Source organism: Cryptomeria japonica, unplaced genomic scaffold (genome assembly GCF_030272615.1).
Source record: "Cryptomeria japonica unplaced genomic scaffold, Sugi_1.0 HiC_scaffold_100, whole genome shotgun sequence".
In the NCBI taxonomy this organism is placed as follows: domain Eukaryota; kingdom Viridiplantae; phylum Streptophyta; class Pinopsida; order Cupressales; family Cupressaceae; genus Cryptomeria; species Cryptomeria japonica.
Window position 1 is genome coordinate 137501 of NW_026728922.1, and position 25000 is coordinate 162500.

The 25000-nt window shown below is 60.7% G+C and overlaps 2 non-coding genes across 2 annotated transcripts; both read right to left on the bottom strand.

Moving 5' to 3' along the window:
* Positions 1–4241: 4241 nt before the first annotated feature.
* On the bottom strand, positions 4242–4360 carry LOC131865056 (5S ribosomal RNA). Its single transcript, XR_009363788.1, has one exon. It is a non-coding gene; the product is annotated as a 5S ribosomal RNA (ribosomal RNA).
* A 7817-nt stretch (positions 4361–12177) lies between these two features.
* On the bottom strand, positions 12178–12296 carry LOC131864996 (5S ribosomal RNA). Its single transcript, XR_009363722.1, has one exon. It is a non-coding gene; the product is annotated as a 5S ribosomal RNA (ribosomal RNA).
* Positions 12297–25000: the final 12704 nt, after the last annotated feature.

Below are 25000 nucleotides of genomic sequence, written 5' to 3' on the forward strand. Positions count from 1 at the left end.
GCACCTCGCGTGCACCTTCGCCGGGGTGAGCACCTTGGTGTGCAGACCTTGGTTGGGTTGCGCGCCCTGGTGCGCACCAAGGAGCGCTCTGAAGTGTGCTCCAAGGTGCGGCGTGCACGAAGTCGGAGCCCGGTTTGCCCCGGGTGTGCACCTCGGGTGCGCACCTCGCGTGCACCTTCGCTGCGGTGGGCACCTTGGCTGGGTTGCGCGCCTTGGTGGGCACCATGCAGTGCACGAAGTCGGAGCCCGGATTGCCCCGGGCGCGCACCTCCGCCAGGGTGGGCACCTTGGTGCGCACAACTTGCCTGGGCTGCGCACCAGGAAGGGCTCAAGATGGCACCCGCGTTCCGTTTTTTTCACTATCTTTCAGAACGGAAATTTTAAAATCTCGTTTTTTTTTGCCTTTTCTGGAAATTAGTGAAGGCAGCGCATCAAAGGTGCGCAACGCTGGTGCGAACCTGGGAGCGCTCCGATGTGTGCTCCAAGGTGCGGCGTGCACGAAGTCGGACCCCAGTTTGCCCCGGGTGCGCACCTCGCGTGCACCTTGGTGCGCACACCTTGGCTGGGTTGCGCGCCCTGGTGGGCACCATGGTGCGCACCAAGGAGCGCTCCGAAGTGTGCTCCAAGGTGCGGCGTGCACGAAGTCGGAGCCCGGTTTGCCCCGGGTGCGCACCTCGCGTGCACCTTCGCCGCGGTGGGCACCATGGCGTGCACGAAGTCGGAGCCCGGTTTGCCCCGGGTGCGCACCTCGCGTGCACCTTCGCCGGGGTGGGCACCTTGGTGTGCAGACCTTGGCTGGGTTGCGCGCCCTGGTGGGCACCATGGTGCGCACCAAGGAGCGCTCCGAAGTGTGCTCCAAGGTGCGGCCTGCACGAAGTCGGAGCCCGGTTTGCCCCGGGTGTGCACCTCGGGTGGGCACCTTGGTGCGCATGCCTTGCCTGGGCTGCGCACCAGGGCGGGCTCAAGATGGCACCCGCGTTCCTTTTTTTTCACTATCTTTCAAAACGGAAATTTTAAAATCTCATTTTTTTTTGCCTTTTTCTGGAAATTAGTGAAGGCAGCGCATCAAAGGTGCGCACCTCGCTGCCCACCACGGTGCGCAACGCCGGTGGGCACCCGGGAGTGCTTCGAAGTGTGCTCCAAGGTGCTGCGTGCACGTTGTCGGAGCCCGGTTTGCCCCGGGTGCGCACCTCGCGTGCACCTTCGTCGGGGTGGGCACCTTGGCTGGGTTTGCCCCGGCTGCGCTCCGAAGCGGGGTTATTGGAGCGCCGCCTCTTTTTTTGTCGGAGCGTTTGGTGGGGTTTCTCGCATTGGCTCTTCCGAGGCCCGGTTGCCACCCTGGCGCGCACGAAGTCGGAAGTAGGGTTAATTGCCCGGGTGCGCACCTTTGCCAGGGTGGGCACCTTACCTGGGCTGCGCACCAGGGCGGGCTCAAGATGGCACGCGCGTTCCGTTTTTTTCACTATCTTTCAAAACGGAAATTTTAAAATCTCCTTTTTTTTTTGCCTTTTCTGGAAATTAGTGAAGGCAGCGCATCAAAGGTGCGCACCTCGCTGCCCACCTTGGTGTGCTCTGAGGTGCGCACCCGGGAGCGCTACGAAGTGTGCTCCAAGGTGCGGCGTGCACGTTGTCGGAGCCCGGTTTGCCCCGGGTGCGCACCTCGCCTGCACCTTGGCCGGGGTGGGCACCTTGGCTGGGTTTGCCCAGGGTGCGCTCCGAAGCGGGGTTACTGGAGCGCCCCCTCTTTTTTTGTCAGAGCGTTTGGTGGGGTTTCTCGCATTGGCTCTTCCCAGGCCCGGTTGTTGGGTGCGCTCCCACCCTGGCGCGCGCGAAGTTGGAAGTTGGGTTAATTGCCCGGGCGCGCACCTTCGCCAGGGTGGGCACCTTGGTGCGCACACCTTGGCTGGGCTGCGCACCAGGGCGGGCTCAAGATGGCACCAGCATTCCCTTTTTCTCACTATCTTTCAAAACGGAAATTTTAAAATCTCGTTTTTTTTTTGCCTTTTATGGAAATTAGTGAAGGCATCGCATCAAAGGTGCGCACCTCGCTGCCCACCTTGGTGTGCTCCGAGGTGCCCACCACGGTGCGCAACGCCGGTGCGAACCCGGGAGCGCCCCGATGTGTGCTCCAAGGTGCGGCGTGCACGAAGTCGGACCCCGGTTTGCCCCGGGTGCGCACCTCGCGTGCACCTTGGTGCGCACACCTTGGCTGGGTTGCGCGGCCTGGTGGGCACCATGGTGCGCACCAAGGAGCGCTCCGAAGTGTGCTCCAAGGTGCGGCGTGCACGAAGTCGGAGCCCGGTTTGCCCCGGGTACGCACCTCGCGTGCACCTTCGCCGGGGTGGGCACCTCGGCTGGGTTGCGCGCCCTGGTGCGCACCAAGGAGCGCTCCGAAGTGTGCTCCAAGGTGCGGCGTGCACGAAGTCGGAGCCCGGTTTGCCCCGGGTGCGCACCTTCGCCGCGGTGCGCACCATGGCGTGCACGAAGTCGGAGCCCGGTTTGCCCCGGGTGCGCACCTCGCGTGCACCTTCGGCGGGGTTGCGCGCCCTGGTGGGCACCATGGTGCGCACCAAGGAGCGCTCCGAAGTGTGCTCCAAGGTGCGGCGTGCACGAAGTCGGAGCCCGGTTTGCCCCGGGTGCGCACCTCGCGTGCACCTTCGGCGGGGTTGCGCGCCCTGGTGGGCACCATGGTGCGCACCAAGGAGCGCTCCGAAGTGTGCTCCAAGGTGCGGCGTGCACGAAGTCGGAGCCCGGTTTGCCCCGGGTGCGCACCTCGCGTGCACCTTCGCCGCGGTGGGCACCATGGCGTGCACGAAGTCGGAGCCCGGTTTGCCCCGGGTGCGCACCTCGCGTGCACCTTCGCCGGGGTGGGCACCTCGGCTGGGTTGCGCGCCCTGGTGCGCACCAAGGAGCGCTCCGAAGTGTGCTCCAAGGTGCGGCGTGCACGAAGTCGGAGCCCGGTTTGCCCCGGGTGCGCACCTCGCGTGCACCTTCGCCAGGGTGGGCACCTCGGTGCGCACACCTTCTCAATGTTTTCTTGCCTTTTCTGGAAATTGGTGAAGGCAGCGCATCAAAGGTGCGCACCTCGGTGTGCTCCGAGGTGCGAACCCGAGAGCGCTCCGAGGTGCCCACGAAGTCGAAAGTCGGGTTAATTGCATTGTTTTCCCCGGGTGCGCTCCGAGGTGCGCAACATCGGCGCGCACCAAGGAGGGCTCCGAAGTGTGCTCCAAGGTGCGCACGATGGCGTGCACCTCTGGTGCGCACGATTCGGAGCTCGGTTTGACCGGGGTGCGCACACCTTGGCTGGGTTGCGCACCTTTTGTGCGCTCCAAGGTGCGCACGAAGTCGGAGCTCGGTTTGCCCCGGGTGCGCACCTTCGCCAGGGTGCGCACCTTGATGCGCACGCCTTGGCTGGGCTGCGCACCTTGGTGGGCGCCATGGTGCGCACCTTTCGTGCGCTCCAAGGTGCGCACGAAGTCGGAGCTCGGTTTGCCCCGGGTGCGCACCTTGGTGGGCGCCATGGTGCACTCCGAGGTGCCCAAGATTGGTGCGCACCAAGGAGCGCTCCGAAGTGCGCTCCAAGGTGCGCGCGAAGTCGAAAGTTGGGTTAATTGTCCGGTTTGCCTCGGGTGCGCACCTTGCGTGCACCTTCGCCAGGGTGGGCGCCTTGGTGCGCACACCTTGGCTGGGCTGCGCACACCTTGGCACCCGCGTTTCCTTCATTTTAAATTTTTTTTTTTTACAATCTCTCAAGTGGGAAATTCTATAATCTCAACTTTTTTTGCCTTTTCAGGAAACTTTTGAATGGAGCGCATCATTGGTGCGCTCCGAAGTGTGCTCCAAAGCTCTCTCCAGCTGCGTGCACCTGCCCCGGCCGCGCACCCGGCCCCGCCCAGCTTCGCTCACCTGTCCCGGGCGTCTGGTGCGGAACCTTAGAGTAAGAAACATCACCGTGCACCTTGGCCAACGTGCGCGACTCGACCGAGCGCGCACTGGCCGAGGTGCACACCGATTTCACCTGGGTGCGCGCGCAGCACCTCGGGCGCACCGGGGTGCGCGCACAACGCCCGGGTTGCACCGTGGCCTGTGTGCTCGGGGCGCCTCGGGTGCGCGCTCGGTGTCGCCCCCGCGCGCGCGGTAGTGCGGGCAGCGCACCCCGGCCCGGCCCGGCCCCGACGAGAACGCAAACGGGCAAAAGGTTTATTCAAATAGCATTGCGACGCCCGGCGAAAAACTAAAAAAGGGTGCAACACCGGGACTTCCCGGGAGGTCACCCATCCCAGTACTACTCCGGCCCAAGCGCGCTTAACTGCGGAGTTCTGATGGGATCCGGTGCACTAACGCTGGTATGATCGCACCCGTTATGAGCTTGTCGCAGTGTGTACTTAGCAAACCGCGACCCACGTGCGAATCCACCCCGGCCACCCACCCCCGTCGAGGTGCACACCCTCCCTCGCGAAGTGCGCCCCGTTCGCCAAGTGTGAGCCCTGCCCGGGTGCGCGCACCTTGCTAGGGCGTCGGGTGTGCACCCGGCCCGGCCTACGTGCGTGCACCTGGAGGGGGCGTCGTGTGCGTGCAGTGTCCCGTCTGCAACGCGGTGCCCACACACCACCTCGGGCGCAACGACCTGCGCTCACATGTGGGCCGAGTGCACCTTGGTGCATGTTCGGGGCGCCTCGGGTGCACGCTCGATCTTGCCCCGGTGCACCAAGGCGCTCGGTTTGCCCCGGGTGCGCACTTGGTGCAAGGTGGGCACCCAAAATAGGGATCAAGCACCAAAACACAAGTTTCGGGATGCAAAATGGGACCCAAGGACCACAAATGCGTTCCAAGACCCATGATGGGTCCACGAGAACAAAAATGTGTTCCGAGACTTAATAAACAAATATTGGGTTTTAGGAGAAGAAACATGCTCTGATGCCCAAAACGAGAATCGACCCCGAAAAGGCCACAGGCCAAAAGTGGGATGCGAGACAAAAAAAAATGGGACCCGAGGACCAAAATTGGGTTCCCAGGTCGAAGACAGGGCAACCGGACAAGAAACGACCTCTAAGGCTCGAAATGAGTCCCGACGACTAAAACTTGACAAGAAGCACCCATCAGGCACCCAACTCGACACCCATGGGATGCCGACCCACCCGGGCTTCCACCTAGCACACCTTGGCACCCACCCACCCTCGCACCCAACCTCGCACCCAACTTAGCACCTTTGAACCCACATTGGCACTCACCCTGACCCTGGCACCTTGGAACCCACATTGGCACTCACCTTGACCCTGGCACCCACCTTTGCACTCACCTTGGGACCCACCCTGGCTCCCACCTCGGCACCCACCCAGACACCCACCTTGGTTCCTTGGCACCCACCTTGGATCCTTGGCACCCACCCCGACACCCACCTTGGCACGCAACTTGGCTACTTGCCACCCACCTTGGCTCCTTGACGCCCACCCCGACAACCACCCCGTGACCTACCCTGGCTAGGGTTGGTGCACACCCACCCTGGTGCCCACCTTGGCACCCACCCTATGACCCACCTTGGCACGCACCTTAGTACCCACCCCGTTACCCACCCTAGGACCCACCCCGTGACCCACCTTGGCCAGGGTGGGTGCCTTGGTGCGCACAACTTGCCTGGGCTGCACACCAGGGCGGGCTCAAGATGGCACCCGCGTTCCGTTTTTTTCACTATCTTTCAAAACGGAAATTTTAAAATCTCATTTTTTTCTTTTTTTTGCCTTTTCTGGAAATTAGTGAAGGCAGCGCATCAAAGGTGCGCAATGCTGGTGCGAACCCGGGAGCGCTCCGATGTGTGCTCCAAGGTGCGGCGTGCACGAAGTCCGAGCCCGGTTTGCCCCGGGTGCGCACCTCGCGTGCACCTTCGCTGGGGTGAGCACCTTGGCTGGGTTGCGCGCCCTGGTGCGTACCAAGGAGCGCTCTGAAGTGTGCTCCAAGGTGCGGCGTGCACGAAGTCGGAGCCCGGTTTGCCCCGGGTGTGCACCTCGGGTGCGCACCTCGCGTGCACCTTCGCTGCGGTGGGCACCTTGGCTGGGTTGCGCGCCTTGGTGGGCACCATGCAGTGCACGAAGTCGGAGCCCGGTTTGCCCCGGGCGCGCACCTCCGCCAGGGTGGGCACCTTGGTGCGCACAACTTGCCTGGGCTGCGCATCAGGAAGGGCTCAAGATGGCACCCGCGTTCCGTTTTTTTCACTATCTTTCAGAACGGAAATTTTAAAATATCGTTTTTTTTTGCCTTTTCTGGAAATTAGTGAAGGCAGCGCATCAAAGGTGCGCAACGCTGGTGCGAACCTGGGAGCGCTCCGATGTGTGCTCCAAGGTGCGGCGTGCACGAAGTCGGAGCCCGGTTTGCCTCGGGTGCGCCCTGGTGGGCACCATGGTGCGCACCAAGGAGCGCTCCGAAGTGTGCTCCAAGGTGCGGCCTGCACGAAGTCGGAGCCCGGTTTGCCCCGGGTGTGCACCTCGGGTGGGCACCTTGGTGCGCATGCCTTGCCTGGGCTGCGCACCAGGGCGGGCTCAAGATGGCACCCGCGTTCCTTTTTTTTCACTATCTTTCAAAACGGAAATTTTAAAATCTCATTTTTTTTTGCCTTTTTCTGGAAATTAGTGAAGGCAGCGCATCAAAGGTGCGCACCTCGCTGCCCACCACGGTGCGCAACGCCGGTGGGCACCCGGGAGTGCTTCGAAGTGTGCTCCAAGGTGCTGCGTGCACGTTGTCGGAGCCCGGTTTGCCCCGGGTGCGCACCTCGCGTGCACCTTCGTCGGGGTGGGCACCTTGGCTTGGTTTGCCCCGGCTGCGCTCCGAAGCGGGGTTATTGGAGCGCCGCCTCTTTTTTTGTCGGAGCGTTTGGTGGGGTTTCTCGCATTGGCTCTTCCGAGGCCCGGTTGCCACCCTGGCGCGCACGAAGTCGGAAGTAGGGTTAATTGCCCGGGTGCGCACCTTTGCCAGGGTGGCACCTTACCTGGGCTGCGCACCAGGGCGGGCTCAAGATGGCACGCGCGTTCCGTTTTTTTCACTATCTTTCAAAACGGAAATTTTAAAATCTCCTTTTTTTTTTGCCTTTTCTGGAAATTAGTGAAGGCAGCGCATCAAAGGTGCGCACCTCGCTGCCCACCTTGGTGTGCTCTGAGGTGCGCACCCGGGAGCGCTACGAAGTGTGCTCCAAGGTGCGGCGTGCACGTTGTCGGAGCCCGGTTTGCCCCGGGTGCGCACCTCGCCTGCACCTTGGCCGGGGTGGGCACCTTGGCTGGGTTTGCCCAGGGTGCGCTCCGAAGCGGGGTTACTGGAGCGCCCCCTCTTTTTTTGTCAGAGAGTTTGGTGGGGTTTCTCGCATTGGCTCTTCCCAGGCCCGGTTGTTGGGTGCGCTCCCACCCTGGCGCGCGCGAAGTTGGAAGTTGGGTTAATTGCCCGGGCGCGCACCTTCGCCAGGGTGGGCACCTTGGTGCGCAAACCTTGGCTGGGCTGCGCACCAGGGCGGGCTCAAGATGGCACCAGCATTCCCTTTTTCTCACTATCTTTCAAAACGGAAATTTTAAAATCTCGTTTTTTTTTTGCCTTTTATGGAAATTAGTGAAGGCATCGCATCAAAGGTGCGCACCTCGCTGCCCACCTTGGTGTGCTCCGAGGTGCCCACCACGGTGCGCAACGCCGGTGCGAACCCGGGAGCGCCCCGATGTGTGCTCCAAGGTGCGGCGTGCACGAAGTCGGACCCCGGTTTGCCCCGGGTGCGCACCTCGCGTGCACCTTGGTGCGCACACCTTGGCTGGGTTGCGCGGCCTGGTGGGCACCATGGTGCGCACCAAGGAGCGCTCCGAAGTGTGCTCCAAGGTGCGGCGTGCACGAAGTCGGAGCCCGGTTTGCCCCGGGTGCGCACCTTCGCCGCGGTGGGCACCATGGCGTGCACGAAGTCGGAGCCCGGTTTGCCCCGGGTGCGCACCTCGCGTGCACCTTCGCCGGGGTGGGCACCTCGGCTGGGTTGCGCGCCCTGGTGCGCACCAAGGAGCGCTCTGAAGTGTGCTCCAAGGTGCGGCGTGCACGAAGTCGGAGCCCGGTTTGCCCCGGGTGTGCACCTCGCGTGCGCACCTCGCGTGCACCTTCGCTGCGGTGGGCACCTTGGCTGGGTTGCGCGCCTTGGTGGGCACCATGCAGTGCACGAAGTCGGAGCCCGGATTGCCCCGGGCGCGCACCTCCGCCAGGGTGGGCACCTTGGTGCGCACAACTTGCCTGGGGTGCGCACCAGGAAGGGCTCAAGATGGCACCCGCGTTCCGTTTTTTTCACTATCTTTCAGAACGGAAATTTTAAAATCTCGTTTTTTTTTGCCTTTTCTGGAAATTAGTGAAGGCAGCGCATCAAAGGTGCGCAACGCTGGTGCGAACCTGGGAGCGCTCCGATGTGTGCTCCAAGGTGCGGCGTGCACGAAGTCGGACCCCGGTTTGCCCCGGGTGCGCACCTCGCGTGCACCTTGGTGCGCACACCTTGGCTGGGTTGCGCGCCCTGGTGGGCACCATGGTGCGCACCAAGGAGCGCTCCGAAGTGTGCTCCAAGGTGCGGCGTGCACGAAGTCGGAGCCCGGTTTGCCCCGGGTGCGCACCTCGCGTGCACCTTCGCCGCGGTGGGCACCATGGCGTGCACGAAGTCGGAGCCCGGTTTGCCCCGGGTGCGCACCTCGCGTGCACCTTCGCCGGGGTGGGCACCTTGGTGTGCAGACCTTGGCTGGGTTGCGCGCCCTGGTGGGCACCATGGTGCGCACCAAGGAGCGCTCCGAAGTGTGCTCCAAGGTGCGGCCTGCACGAAGTCGGAGCCCGGTTTGCCCCGGGTGTGCACCTCGGGTGGGCACCTTGGTGCGCATGCCTTGCCTGGGCTGCGCACCAGGGCGGGCTCAAGATGGCACCCGCGTTCCTTTTTTTTCACTATCTTTCAAAACGGAAATTTTAAAATCTCATTTTTTTTTGCCTTTTTCTGGAAATTAGTGAAGGCAGCGCATCAAAGGTGCGCACCTCGCTGCCCACCACGGTGCGCAACGCCGGTGGGCACCCGGGAGTGCTTCGAAGTGTGCTCCAAGGTGCTGCGTGCACGTTGTCGGAGCCCGGTTTGCCCCGGGTGCGCACCTCGCGTGCACCTTCGTCGGGGTGGGCACCTTGGCTGGGTTTGCCCCGGCTGCGCTCCGAAGCGGGGTTATTGGAGCGCCGCCTCTTTTTTTGTCGGAGCGTTTGGTGGGGTTTCTCGCATTGGCTCTTCCGAGGCCCGGTTGCCACCCTGGCGCGCACGAAGTCGGAAGTAGGGTTAATTGCCCGGGTGCGCACCTTTGCCAGGGTGGGCACCTTACCTGGGCTGCGCACCAGGGCGGGCTCAAGATGGCACGCGCGTTCCGTTTTTTTCACTATCTTTCAAAACGGAAATTTTAAAATCTCCTTTTTTTTTTGCCTTTTCTGGAAATTAGTGAAGGCAGCGCATCAAAGGTGCGCACCTCGCTGCCCACCTTGGTGTGCTCTGAGGTGCGCACCCGGGAGCGCTACGAAGTGTGCTCCAAGGTGCGGCGTGCACGTTGTCGGAGCCCGGTTTGCCCCGGGTGCGCACCTCGCCTGCACCTTGGCCGGGGTGGGCACCTTGGCTGGGTTTGCCCAGGGTGCGCTCCGAAGCGGGGTTACTGGAGCGCCCCCTCTTTTTTTGTCAGAGCGTTTGGTGGGGTTTCTCGCATTGGCTCTTCCCAGGCCCGGTTGTTGGGTGCGCTCCCACCCTGGCGCGCGCGAAGTTGGAAGTTGGGTTAATTGCCCGGGCGCGCACCTTCGCCAGGGTGGGCACCTTGGTGCGCACACCTTGGCTGGGCTGCGCACCAGGGCGGGCTCAAGATGGCACCAGCATTCCCTTTTTCTCACTATCTTTCAAAACGGAAATTTTAAAATCTCGTTTTTTTTTTGCCTTTTATGGAAATTAGTGAAGGCATCGCATCAAAGGTGCGCACCTCGCTGCCCACCTTGGTGTGCTCCGAGGTGCCCACCACGGTGCGCAACGCCGGTGCGAACCCGGGAGCGCCCCGATGTGTGCTCCAAGGTGCGGCGTGCACGAAGTCGGACCCCGGTTTGCCCCGGGTGCGCACCTCGCGTGCACCTTGGTGCGCACACCTTGGCTGGGTTGCGCGGCCTGGTGGGCACCATGGTGCGCACCAAGGAGCGCTCCGAAGTGTGCTCCAAGGTGCGGCGTGCACGAAGTCGGAGCCCGGTTTGCCCCGGGTACGCACCTCGCGTGCACCTTCGCCGGGGTGGGCACCTCGGCTGGGTTGCGCGCCCTGGTGCGCACCAAGGAGCGCTCCGAAGTGTGCTCCAAGGTGCGGCGTGCACGAAGTCGGAGCCCGGTTTGCCCCGGGTGCGCACCTTCGCCGCGGTGCGCACCATGGCGTGCACGAAGTCGGAGCCCGGTTTGCCCCGGGTGCGCACCTCGCGTGCACCTTCGGCGGGGTTGCGCGCCCTGGTGGGCACCATGGTGCGCACCAAGGAGCGCTCCGAAGTGTGCTCCAAGGTGCGGCGTGCACGAAGTCGGAGCCCGGTTTGCCCCGGGTGCGCACCTCGCGTGCACCTTCGGCGGGGTTGCGCGCCCTGGTGGGCACCATGGTGCGCACCAAGGAGCGCTCCGAAGTGTGCTCCAAGGTGCGGCGTGCACGAAGTCGGAGCCCGGTTTGCCCCGGGTGCGCACCTCGCGTGCACCTTCGCCGCGGTGGGCACCATGGCGTGCACGAAGTCGGAGCCCGGTTTGCCCCGGGTGCGCACCTCGCGTGCACCTTCGCCGGGGTGGGCACCTCGGCTGGGTTGCGCGCCCTGGTGCGCACCAAGGAGCGCTCCGAAGTGTGCTCCAAGGTGCGGCGTGCACGAAGTCGGAGCCCGGTTTGCCCCGGGTGCGCACCTCGCGTGCACCTTCGCCAGGGTGGGCACCTCGGTGCGCACACCTTCTCAATGTTTTCTTGCCTTTTCTGGAAATTGGTGAAGGCAGCGCATCAAAGGTGCGCACCTCGGTGTGCTCCGAGGTGCGAACCCGAGAGCGCTCCGAGGTGCCCACGAAGTCGAAAGTCGGGTTAATTGCATTGTTTTCCCCGGGTGCGCTCCGAGGTGCGCAACATCGGCGCGCACCAAGGAGGGCTCCGAAGTGTGCTCCAAGGTGCGCACGATGGCGTGCACCTCTGGTGCGCACGATTCGGAGCTCGGTTTGACCGGGGTGCGCACACCTTGGCTGGGTTGCGCACCTTTTGTGCGCTCCAAGGTGCGCACGAAGTCGGAGCTCGGTTTGCCCCGGGTGCGCACCTTCGCCAGGGTGCGCACCTTGATGCGCACGCCTTGGCTGGGCTGCGCACCTTGGTGGGCGCCATGGTGCGCACCTTTCGTGCGCTCCAAGGTGCGCACGAAGTCGGAGCTCGGTTTGCCCCGGGTGCGCACCTTGGTGGGCGCCATGGTGCACTCCGAGGTGCCCAAGATTGGTGCGCACCAAGGAGCGCTCCGAAGTGCGCTCCAAGGTGCGCGCGAAGTCGAAAGTTGGGTTAATTGTCCGGTTTGCCTCGGGTGCGCACCTTGCGTGCACCTTCGCCAGGGTGGGCGCCTTGGTGCGCACACCTTGGCTGGGCTGCGCACACCTTGGCACCCGCGTTTCCTTCATTTTAAATTTTTTTTTTTTACAATCTCTCAAGTGGGAAATTCTATAATCTCAACTTTTTTTGCCTTTTCAGGAAACTTTTGAATGGAGCGCATCATTGGTGCGCTCCGAAGTGTGCTCCAAAGCTCTCTCCAGCTGCGTGCACCTGCCCCGGTCGCGCACCCGGCCCCGCCCAGCTTCGCTCACCTGTCCCGGGCGTCTGGTGCGGAACCTTAGAGTAAGAAACATCACCGTGCACCTTGGCCAACGTGCGCGACTCGACCGAGCGCGCACTGGCCGAGGTGCACACCGATTTCACCTGGGTGCGCGCGCAGCACCTCGGGCGCACCGGGGTGCGCGCACAACGCCCGGGTTGCACCGTGGCCTGTGTGCTCGGGGCGCCTCGGGTGCGCGCTCGGTGTCGCCCCCGCGCGCGCGGTAGTGCGGGCAGCGCACCCCGGCCCGGCCCGGCCCCGACGAGAACGCAAACGGGCAAAAGGTTTATTCAAATAGCATTGCGACGCCCGGCGAAAAACTAAAAAAGGGTGCAACACCGGGACTTCCCGGGAGGTCACCCATCCCAGTACTACTCCGGCCCAAGCGCGCTTAACTGCGGAGTTCTGATGGGATCCGGTGCACTAACGCTGGTATGATCGCACCCGTTATGAGCTTGTCGCAGTGTGTACTTAGCAAACCGCGACCCACGTGCGAATCCACCCCGGCCACCCACCCCCGTCGAGGTGCACACCCTCCCTCGCGAAGTGCGCCCCGTTCGCCAAGTGTGAGCCCTGCCCGGGTGCGCGCACCTTGCTAGGGCGTCGGGTGTGCACCCGGCCCGGCCTACGTGCGTGCACCTGGAGGGGGCGTCGTGTGCGTGCAGTGTCCCGTCTGCAACGCGGTGCCCACACACCACCTCGGGCGCAACGACCTGCGCTCACATGTGGGCCGAGTGCACCTTGGTGCATGTTCGGGGCGCCTCGGGTGCACGCTCGATCTTGCCCCGGTGCACCAAGGCGCTCGGTTTGCCCCGGGTGCGCACTTGGTGCAAGGTGGGCACCCAAAATAGGGATCAAGCACCAAAACACAAGTTTCGGGATGCAAAATGGGACCCAAGGACCACAAATGCGTTCCAAGACCCATGATGGGTCCACGAGAACAAAAATGTGTTCCGAGACTTAATAAACAAATATTGGGTTTTAGGAGAAGAAACATGCTCTGATGCCCAAAACGAGAATCGACCCCGAAAAGGCCACAGGCCAAAAGTGGGATGCGAGACAAAAAAAAATGGGACCCGAGGACCAAAATTGGGTTCCCAGGTCGAAGACAGGGCAACCGGACAAGAAACGACCTCTAAGGCTCGAAATGAGTCCCGACGACTAAAACTTGACAAGAAGCACCCATCAGGCACCCAACTCGACACCCATGGGATGCCGACCCACCCGGGCTTCCACCTAGCACACCTTGGCACCCACCCACCCTCGCACCCAACCTCGCACCCAACTTAGCACCTTTGAACCCACATTGGCACTCACCCTGACCCTGGCACCTTGGAACCCACATTGGCACTCACCTTGACCCTGGCACCCACCTTTGCACTCACCTTGGGACCCACCCTGGCTCCCACCTCGGCACCCACCCAGACACCCACCTTGGTTCCTTGGCACCCACCTTGGATCCTTGGCACCCACCCCGACACCCACCTTGGCACGCAACTTGGCTACTTGCCACCCACCTTGGCTCCTTGACGCCCACCCCGACAACCACCCCGTGACCTACCCTGGCTAGGGTTGGTGCACACCCACCCTGGTGCCCACCTTGGCACCCACCCTATGACCCACCTTGGCACGCACCTTAGTACCCACCCCGTTACCCACCCTAGGACCCACCCCGTGACCCACCTTGGCCAGGGTGGGTGCACCCACCCTGGTGCCCACCTTGGCACCCACCCATCCTAGCACCCAGCCTGTGACCGGGCTTGGAACCCAACCTTGCACCCGCACCCGTCTTGGCCAGTGTGGGTGCGCACCCATCCTGGCACCCACGTTGTGACACACCCTTTAACCCACGCACCCTAGCACCCACGTTGGCACCCACCTTGGAACCCAACCTAGCAACTTGGCACCCACCCCGTGACCCACCTTGGCATCCACCATAGCAGTCGCCGACTTGGCACCCACCTCGGCACCCACCTTGACACTTGTGGACCCACCTTGCCACTCACCCTAGCATCGACCCATCCTAGCACCCACCCTGGCACCTTTGCACCCTAGCACTCACCCATCCTAGCACCTAACCTGTGACCCACCTTGACACTCACCCTCGCACCCACCTTGGAACCCAACCTAGCACCCACCCACCCTGACACCAACCCTAGCACCTACCCACCCTTGCACCCACCCTGTGACCCATCTTGGCACCCACCCATCCTACCACTCAACCTATCACCCACCTTCTCACCCACCTTGGCATCCACCTTAGCACCCACCCACACTGGCACCTTGGCACCCACCTCGGGCAAGGTGGGTGCACACCCACCCTGGCACCCAATTTAGAACCCACCGAGCATGTTACCCACCTTGGCACCCACATTGCAGCCCACCCTAGTACCCACCCTATGACCCACATTGGCATCCACACCCTAGCACCCAGGCACCTCGACACCCGCCTTGACACCCACCCTAGCACTGAACCTGTGACCCACCTTGGAACTCACCCTAGAACCCACCCACCCTGTGAACCACCTTGGCATCCACCTTAGCACCCACCCACCTTGGCACCCACTCTAGCACTCACCCATCCTAACACCCAACTTGTTACCCACCTTGGCACCCGCCCTCGCGTCCACCTTGAAACCCACCCTAGCACCCACCCACGCAGGAGCCCACCTTGGCACCCAACCTAACACCCACGCATCCTGGCACCCAACTTGTGACCCACCTTGGAACCCACCCTAGTACCCACCTTTGAACCCACTATATCACCAACCCACCTTGGCACCCACCCTATGACCCTCTTTGGAATCCACCCTAGCACGCACCCACCCTGGCACCCACCATGGAGCGCACCCTAGCACCCACCCACCTCGGCACGCACCTCAACACCCACCTTGGTGTGCGCACTGCGCCAACCTCTCAAAGACCCTATGTGGTGCGCTCCAAAGTGTACACCTTTGGTGCGCTCCAAGGTGCGCACCTTTGGTGCACACCAAAGTGTGCACCGAGGTGAGCACCAAAGTGCACTCCAGGGTGCACACCAAGGCGTGCACCTTTGGTGCGGTCAATGCAAACGAATTCGGAAGTTGGGGTCGATGTCCTAATCGCTGCTGCAGACTACACGTATGAGAATCGGACAAATAGCTTTATATAGGGGAGGTGTTGCGTTTGATGGGTCGACTCCCCTGGTTGTGTGCACTGCACCAACTTCAAAGACCCTGTCTTGTTTAAGAAGTCAAAAGTTGGGGTGGATGTCCTAATCATTGCTGCAGTCTACGCATGTATGAGAATCAGACAAATAGCTTATATAGGGGAGGTGTTGCATTCGGTGGGTTGACTCCCCTGGTTGTGCGCACTGCGCCAACCTCAAAGACCCCGCATAGCAGAAGAAGTCGGAAGTCGGATTTTGGTGAGCACCAAGGCGTGCACCTTTGGTGCGGTCAACGCAGACGAATTCAGAAGTTGGGGTGGATGTCCTAATCGTTGTTGCAGGCTACACATGTATGAGAATCAGACAAATAGCTTATATAGGGGAGGTGTTGGGTTTGATGGGTCAACTCCCTTGGTTGTGCGCATTACGCCAACCTCAAAGACCTTGTTTTCGTTAAGAAGTCAAAAGTTGGGGTCAATGTCCTAATGGCTCCTGCAGGCTACACATGTATGAGAATCGGACAAATAGCTTATATAGGGGAGGTGTTGGGTTTGATGGGTCGACTCCCCTGGTTGTGCGCATTACGTCAACCTCAAAGACCTTGTTTTCGTTAAGAAGTCAAAAGTTGGGGTCGATGTCCTAATTGCTCCTGTAGACTACACATGTATGAGAATCAGACAAATAGCTTATATAGGGGAGGTGTTGGGTTTGATGGGTTGACTCCCCTAGTTGTTCGCATTACACCAACCTCAAAGACCTTGTTTTCGTTTAGAAGCCGAAAGTTGGGGTCGATGTCCTAATTGCTCCTGCAGGCTACGCATGTATGAGAATCAGACAAATAGCTTATATAGGGGAGGTGTTGGGTTTGATGGGTCGACTCCCCTGGTTGTGCGCATTGCGCCAACCTCAAAGACCCTGCATTGCGGATGAAGTCGAAAGTCAGAGTTTGGTGTGCTACAAGGTGTGGTCGAAGGTGCTCACCTAGGTGTGCACCTTTGGAGCACAGGAAAAGTGCCCTCCAAAAGTGCGCACCTTTGGAGTGCACAAAAGTGCCCTCCAAAAGTGCGCACCTTTGGAGCGCAGAAAAGTGCCCTCCAAAAAGTGCCCTCCAAAAGTGCGCACCTTTGGAGCGCAGAAAAGTGCCCTCCAAAAAGTGCCCTCCAAAAGTGCGCACCTTTGGAGCGCAGAAAAGTGCCCTCCAAAAAGTGCCCTCCAAAAGTGCGCACCTTTGGAGCGCAGAAAAGTGCCCTCCAAAAGTGCGCACCTTTGGAGCGCAGAAAAGTGCCCTCCAAAAAGTGCCCTCCAAAAGTGCGCACCTTTGGAGCGCAGAAAAGTGCCCTCCAAAAAGTGCCCTCCAAAAGTGCGCACCTTTGGAGCGCAGAAAAGTGCCCTCCAAAAAGTGCCCTCCAAAAGTGCGCACCTTTGGAGCGCAGAAAAGTGCCCTCCAAAAAGTGCCCTCCAAAAGTGCGCACCTTTGGAGCGCAGAAAAGTGCCCTCCAAAAAGTGCCCTCCAAAAGTGCGCACCTTTGGAGCGCAGAAAAGTGCCCTCCAAAAGTGCGCACCTTTGGAGCGCACAAAAGTGCCCTCCAAAAGTGCGCACTTTTGGTGCGCACCAAGGCGCTGGTTCGGTCGTTGCAGGCGAGTTCGGAAGTTGGGGTCGATGTCCTGAGCGGAGGTGCAAACTACACAGGTGTCGGAATCGGACAAATAGCTTATATAGGGGAGGTGTATGCTTCGATGGGTCGACTCCCCAGGTTGAGCGCACCGCGCCAACCTCAAAGACCCTACGGTATGGATGAAGTCGGAAGTTGGGTCCGATGACCAATTCGATTAGTAGGTATGCTCATGAGGTCGGAATTTGGGTCCGATGACTTGCCATGTGCAGGAAGGCGAATGTTGACACTGTGCGTTGCAAGGTGCACACCAAGGCGCTGGTGCGGTCTTTTTAGTCGAGTTCGGAAGTTGGGGTCGATGTCCTGATCGGAGGTGCAAGCTACACAGGTGTGGGAATCGGACAAATAGCTTATATAGGGGAGGTGTATGCTTCGTTGGGTCGACTCCCCGGGTTGAGCGCACCGCGCCAACCTCAAAGACCCTACGGTATGGATGAAGTCGGAAGTTGGGTCCGATGACCGATTCGATATGTAGGCATACTCGCGAGGTCGGAATTTGGGTCCGATGACCTGCCACGTGCAGGAAGGCGAATGTTGGCACTGTGCGTTGCAAGGTGCGCACCAAGGCGCTGGTTCGGTCGTTGGAGGCGAGTTCGGAAGTTGGGGTCGATGTCTTGATCGGAGGTGCAAACTACACAGGTGTGGGAATCGGACAAATAGCTTATATAGGGGAGGTGTATGCTTCGTTGGGTCGACTCCCCGGGTTGAGCGCACCGCGCCAACCTCAAAGACCCTACGGTATGGATGAAGTCGGAAGTTGGGTCCGATGACCGATTCGATATGTAGGCATACTCGCGAGGTCGGAATTTGGGTCCGATGACCTGCCATGTGCAGGAAGGCGAATGTTGGGACTGTGCGTCGCAAGGTGCGCACCAAGGCGCTGGTGCCGTCGTTGCAGTCGAGTTCGGAAGTTGGGGTCGATGTCCTGGTCAGAGGTGCAAACTACACAGGTGTGGGAATCGGACAAATAGCTTATATAGGGGAGGTGTATGCTTCGATGGGTCGACTCCCTGGGTTGAGCGCACCGCGCCAACCTCAAAGACCCTACAGTATGGATGAAGTCGGAAGTTGGGTCCGATGACCGATTCGATACGTAGGCATATTGGCGAGGTCTGAATTTGTGTCCGATGACCTGCCATGCGCAGGAAGGCGGAATTTGGGTCCGATGACCGAGTTGATGGCGTGCCATGCGCAGAAAGGCGGAATTTGGGTCCGATGACCGAGTTGATGTTGATGGCCCGCCATGCACAGGAAGGCGGAATTTGGGTCCGATGACCGATTTGAAGGCGTGCCATACGCAAAAAGGCGGAGTTTGGGTCCGATGACCGAGTTGATATTGATGGCCCGCCATGCGCAGGAAGGCGGAATTTGGGTCCGATGACCTGACATACGCATGGAGTCCGACTCGGGGGCCGATGTTCGATTCGATGACTTGCATTGTGGGTAAAGTCGGAAGTTGTGGTCTTTGACCCGATTCGATGACCAGACTTCGGCTGCTTGAGAATCGGACAAATAACTTATATAGGGGAGGTAGTGTTCTCGAGCATCCTCCCCCCGTGCCCGTTTATGTCGATTGATGCTGGTGCTCGACTGGTTGGAGCGCTCGGATGCAAAAATCTTGCACCAGGATTTATCGATTGTGATGGACACGGCAAGTCTCCTGATTGCTATGCAGGAGCTCATCGTGAATCTCTATGCGGCCTTGGTATGGACTCGACCTGCGGAATGGTTCGGCAATGGTAGTCGCTCCAACACGTCCTTGCAATGGCCACAGAGGTGATTCGACTAGAGCTCCAGTCTAGCTTTTGGGTTGCTTGGCGGACTGGTATAGCCGCGATCGAGTTCCGGCCATGAACGTTTTAGATAGCTCTTGGGCTTTCTGGGACGGAAGTCGGAAGTTTGGGCTGTTGTCCGATTTGATGACCATTCTTCGGATGTGTGAGAATCGGACAAATAACTTATATAGGGGACTGTGTTGTCTCACGCAGCCCCCTCCGTGCCCCTCTATCTCGACCGATGTTGGTGCTTGAAAGGGTTGGGATCGCTCGGATTTATAAACGTGCACCACCATTTGTCGAGTGTGAGGGACGCGGCAGGTCTCCTAAATGCTATGCGGGCGCTCTCTGAGAATCTCTATCCGGCCTCGACACAGACTAGTCTTGCTGAATGGTTTGGCACTGGTAGTCGATCCAACACGTCGTTGTTGTGGCCGCCTAGGCGATTCGATTCGAGCCCCCGTCTAGCTTTTGGGTTGCTTGGCGGATTTTGCCCTATCCGCAAGTGAGCTCGGTCCCTAAACGTTCGAGAAACCCGATTGCTATGCGCCGACTCTCTTTCTTGCGAGCCTCCATCTAGCTTTTGGGTCTCTACGGAACGGAAGTCGGAATCTGGGACCGTTGTTTGATTCGACGAGGCAGACTACGGTTGTGCGAGAATCGGACAAATAACTTATATAGGGGAGGTGTTGACTGGAGCATTCTCCCCCGTGCCCCTCTAACTCGACCAATGCTGGCGCTCGAACGGTGGTAGCGCTCGGATTTTCATTGAGCGCCAGCATTGGTCGATTTAGAGGGGCATGCGAGATTCCCGAATGCTATGCGAGGGCTCTAACGGAAATGTCTATTGGTTTCGGTATGGATGCAATTGCGAGTGGTTCGGCAAAGGTAGTCGTTCCGATGCGTCCATGTCGTGGCCAAATCGATAATTCGATTTGAGCCCTCGTATAGCATTTGGGTCTCTCGATGTGATTCCGCATTCCAGTCCCTTTGGGCACTGCTTGAGCCGCATCCCAGGGGGTTCCCTTCCCAATAATCTGCCTCGCAACCCGATTGCTATGCGGTGAGGCTCCTCGGCCGCCTCGGAACTATCTGTGTATCAGACGCATCGCGGGATAAGGGGTTGGCAACGGTAGTCGCCCCAAGCGCGTCCGATGCTTGGACCATTCCGAGGCGGCCCTGAAGCCTCTTCCGTCTAGCCGTTGGGTCCTTCTCGCCGCATCCCTCGCCTCGCACCCCGATTGCTATGCGGTGAGGCTCCTCGGCCGCCTCGGAACTATCTGTGTATCCGACGCGTCGCGGGATAAGGGGTTGTCACTGGTAGTCGCCCCAAGCGCGTCCGATGCTTGGACCATTCCGAGGCGGCCCTGAAGCCTCTTCCGTCTAGCCGTTGGGTCCTTCTCGCCGCATCCCTCGCCTCGCACCCCGATTGCTATGCGGTGAGGCTCCTCGGCCGCCTCGGAACTATCTGTGTATCGGACGCGTCGCGGGATAAGGGGTTGTCATTGGTAGTCGCCCCAAGCGCGTCCGATGCTTGGACCATTCCGAGGCGGCCCTGAAGCCTCTTCCGTCTAGCCGTTGGGTCCTTCTCGCCGCATCCCTCGCCTCGCACCCCGATTGCTATGCGGTGAGGCTCCTCGGCCGCCTCGGAACTATCTGTGTATCGGACGCGTCGCGGGATAAGGGGTTGTCACTGGTAGTCGCCCCAAGCGCGTCCGATGCTTGGACCATTCCGAGGCGGCCCTGAAGCCTCTTCCGTCTAGCCGTTGGGTCCTTCTCGCTGCATCCCTCGCCTCGCACCCCGATTGCTATGCGGTGAGGCTCCTCGGCCGCCTCGGAACTATCTGTGTATCGGACGCGTCGCGGGATAAGGGGTTGTCACTGGTAGTCGCCCCAAGCGCGTTCGATGCTTGGACCATTCCGAGGCGGCCCTGAAGCCTCTTCCGTCTAGCCGTTGGGTCCTTCTCGCCGCATCCCTCGCCTCGCACCCCGATTGCTATGCGGTGAGGCTCCTCGGCCGCCTTGGAACTATCTGTGTATCGGACGCGTCGCGGGATAAGGGGTTGTCACTGGTAGTCGCCCCAAGCGCGTCCGATGCTTAGACCATTCCGAGGCGGACCCGAAGCCTCTTCCGTCTAGCCGTTGGGTCCTTCTCGCCGCATCCTTCGCCTCGCACCCCGATTGCTATGCGGTGAGGCTCCTCGGCCGCCTCGGAACTATCTGTGTATCGGACGCGTCGCGGGATAAGGGGTTGTCACTGGTAGTCGCCCCAAGCGCGTCCGATGCTTGGACCATTCCGAGGCGGACCCGAAGCCTCTTCCGTCTAGCCGTTGGGTCCTTCTCGCCGCATCCCTCGCCTCGCACCCCGATTGCTATGCGGTGAGGCTCCTCGGCCGCCTTGGAACTATCTGTGTATCGGACGCGTCGCGGGATAAGGGGTTGTCACTGGTAGTCGCCCCAAGCGCGTCCGATGCTTGGACCATTCCGAGGCGGACCCGAAGCCTCTTCCGTCTAGCCGTTGGGTCCTTCTCGCCGCATCCCTCGCCTCGCACCCCGATTGCTATGCGGTGAGGCTCCTCGGCCGCCTTGGAACTATCTGTGTATCGGACGCGTCGCGGGATAAGGGGTTGTCACTGGTAGTCGCCCCAAGCGCGTCCGATGCTTGGACCATTCCGAGGCGGACCCGAAGCCTCTTCCGTCTAGCCGTTGGGTCCTTCTCGCCGCATCCCTCGCCTCGCACCCCGATTGCTATGCGGTGAGGCTCCTCGGCCGCCTTGGAACTATCTGTGTATCGGACGCGTCGCGGGATAAGGGGTTGTCACTGGTAGTCGCCCCAAGCGCGTCCGATGCTTGGACCATTCCGAGGCGGCCCCGAAGCCTCTTCCGTGTAGCCGTTGGGTCCTTCTCGCCGCATCCCTCGCCTCGCACCCCGATTGCTATGCGGTGAGGCTCCTCGGCCGCCTTGGAACTATCTGTGTATCGGACGCGTCGCGGGATAAGGGGTTGTCACTGGTAGTCGCCCCAAGCGCGTCCGATGCTTGGACCATTCCGAGGCGGCCCCGAAGCCTCTTCCGTGTAGCCGTTGGGTCCTTCTCGCCGCATCCCTCGCCTCGCACCCCGATTGCTATGCGGTGAGGCTCCTCGGCCGCCTTGGAACTATCTGTGTATCGGACGCGTCGCGGGATAAGGGGTTGTCACTGGTAGTCGCCCCAAGCGCGTCCGATGCTTGGACCATTCCGAGGCGGACCTGAAGCCTCTTCCCTCTAGCCGTTGGGGCTTTCTCGCCGCATCCCTCGCCTCGCACCCTGATTGCTATGCTGTGAGGCTCCTCGGCCGCCTTGGAACTATCTGTGTATCGGACGCATCGCGGGATAAGGGGTTGGCAGTGGTAGTCGCCCCAAGCGCATCCGATGCTTGGACCATTCCGAGGCGGCCCTGCAGCCTCTTCCGTCTAGCCGTTGGGGCCATCTCGCCGCATCCCCCACCTCGCACCACGATTGCTATGCGGTGAGGCTCCTTGGCCGCCTCGGAACTATCTGTGTATCGGACGCATCGCGGGATAAGGGGTTGTCACTGGTAGTCGCCCCAAGCGCGTCCGATGCTTGGACTATTCCGAGGCGGCCCTGCAGCCTCTTCCGTCTAGCCGTTGGGGCCATCTCGCTGCATCCCCCACCTCCTCGGCCGCCTCGGAACTATCTGTGTATCGGACGCATCGCGGGATAAGGGGTTGGCAGTGGTAGTCGCCCCAAGCGCGTCCGATGCTTGGACTATTCCGAGGCAGCCCTGCAGCCTCTTCCGTCTAGCCTTTGGGGCCATCTCGCCGCATCCCTCGCCTCGCACCCCGATTGCTATGCGGTGAGGCTCCTCGGCCGCCTGGGAACTATCTTCGTATCGGACGCATCGCGGGATAAGGGGTTGTCACTGGTAGTCGCCCCAAGCGCGTCCGATGCTTGGACTATTCCGAGGCGGCCCTGTGGCCTCTTCCGTCTAGCCGTTGGGGCCATCTCGCCGCATCCCCCACCTCGCACCCCGATTGCTATGCGGTGAGGCTCTTCGGCCGCCTTGGAACTATCTTCGTATCGGACGCATTGCGGGATAAGGGGTTGTCACTGGTAGTGGCCCCAAGCGCGTCCGATGCTTGGACTATTCCGAGGCGGCCCTGCAGCCTCTTCCGTCTAGCCGTTGGGGCCATCTCGCCGCATCCCCCACCTCGCACCCCGATTGCTATGCGGTGAGGCTCCTCGGCCGCCTTGGAACTATCTTCGTATCGGACGCATCGCGGGATAAGGGGTTGTCACTGGTAGTCGCCCCAAGCGCGTCCGATGCTTGGACTATTCCGACGCGGCCCTGTGGCCTCTTCCGTCTAGCCGTTGGGGCCATCTCGCCGCATCCCCCACCTCGCACCCCGATTGCTATGCGGTGAGGCTCCTCGGCCGCCTTGGAACCATCTTCGTATCGGACGCATCGCGGGATAGGGGGCTGTCACTGGTAGTCGCCCCAAGCGTGTCCGATGCTTGGACCATTCCTAGGCGGCCCTGAAGCCTCTTCCGTCTAGCCGTTGGGGCCTTCCCGCCCCATCCCTCGCCTCGCACCCCCGATTGCTATGCGGTGAGGCTCCTCGGCCGCCTTGGAACCATCTGTGTATCGGACGCATCGCGGGATAAGGGGTTGGCACTGGCAGTCGCCCCAAGCGCGTCCGATGCTTGGACCATTCCGAGGTGGCCCTGAAGCCTCTTCCGTCTAGCCGTTGGGGCCTTCCCGCCCCATCCCTCGCCTCGCACCCCGATTGATATGCGGTGAGGCTCCTCGGCCGCCTTGGAACTATCTGTGTATCGGACGCATCGCGGGATAAGGGGTTGGCACTGGTAGTCGTCCCAATCGCATCCGATGCTTGGACCATTCCGAGGCGGCCCTGCAGCCTCTTCCGTTTAGCCGTCGGGGCCTTCCCGCCGCATCCCTCGCCTCGCATCCCGATTCCTATGCGGTGAGTCTTCTCGGCCGCCGCGGAACTATACCTGTTATTGCTACTGCATCCTTCGGCTGGTAACCTCCTCTGCCGCCTTGGAACGTTCTCTTTGTCGGACGCGTCGCGGGATAAGGGGTTGGCACTGGTAGTCGCCCCAAGCGCGCCCGATGCATAGACCGCTCCGAGTCGACCTTGCTTTCAGCCTCTCACATGCATAGACCTCTCTGAGTCGACCCTGCAGCCTCTCACGTTTAGCCTTTGGAATCTCGCCTCACAACATGATTGCTATCCTTGATGCATCCCTTGCCTCGAGCCCTGATTGCTTTCTTGGCTGCATCCCTCCTCTCCTCACAGCCCGGTTGTCATCACTGCTTCATCCGTCGCTTCATGCATTCTGGCTGCTGGGCCCTTCCCACCGCACACCTCGATTGCTATCTCTTCTGCATCACACACCCCGATTGCTATCTCTGCTACATCCCTCGGCTCTCACTTCTGCATCCTTCGCCTCACACCTCGATTGCTATCAATGCTGCATCCGTAACCTCACACCCCGATTGCTATGCGGGGAGGCTCCTTGGCCGCCTTGGAAATTTCTGTGTGTCGGACGCACCGCGGGATAAGGGGTTGGCACTGGTAGTCGCCCCAAGTGCGCCCGATTCTTAGACCGCTTCGAGGTGACCTCGTAGCCTCTTTCGTCCAGGCTTCCTGCCTTCAACGCCCTTTTTACACCTCGATTGCTATGCGCGGGCTCGTTGGCGTCTATCACCTCTCTGCGAAGAGTGGCACGATGATTGTTGGGGTAAATCGTAGCAGTCCGATCTCTGGCCTTGGGCCATTGTGAGGGCTGATCGATTTCCTGTGCGCATCTCGTGTTCGCCCAGTAACAGACTCGACGACTTGTAATCGGTCTTGTTCCCGATTGTTCCTGGAGGTAGTCTTCGGAACTCTTGGATTTGACCTGTCACTCGAACTGTCCTCTTCCGAGGATGCTTGTGTGTGTGTGCTTGTGCCATTTCCTTGGCGGTATTAACGAGATATTAAAGAGCGGAGTGAGCGCCTCGCCCAGCTATGTTTGGGGCTCTCACTCCCTTACCCGGTGTGCGACCGCTTTGCACGTAGGTTGCGGAGCATCGCGACTCTTTCGATGTTTGGCGGTTGTCTTCCGGTGATGCGTTGGTCCCGAAGTGCACGTTACTAGCATTTCTGCCATTGTTCTCGATCTTTGGCACGTTCCTTCGTTGCAATTGGATATATATCTCCGTTTATACGCGCAGGCTTCTCCCGCCTATTCAGCGCTGTCCCACTCTCAGCACTCTCGTGGTCTCCTTGGCTTCTCTCTCCCGTGAGCGAGCTCTCTTCTCGAGTCTTTTCCATGTCCCATGGAGGTTGCCTTGCGAAATTCGGGCACACAAACGTGACCGGATAAGAGCGGAATTGCCTATGAGGAGAAGCTCACCTTAGGGAGCAGCAATGCCGAGTGTTTCGACAGAGGGTAGAGGGGGCGTTGTTTGGGCGGTTGCACAAAAGAGTGCTACGTTTGCACTGAAGGTTGCTTCTTCGTCTCCGACGAACTCTTCGAGGCAAAAAA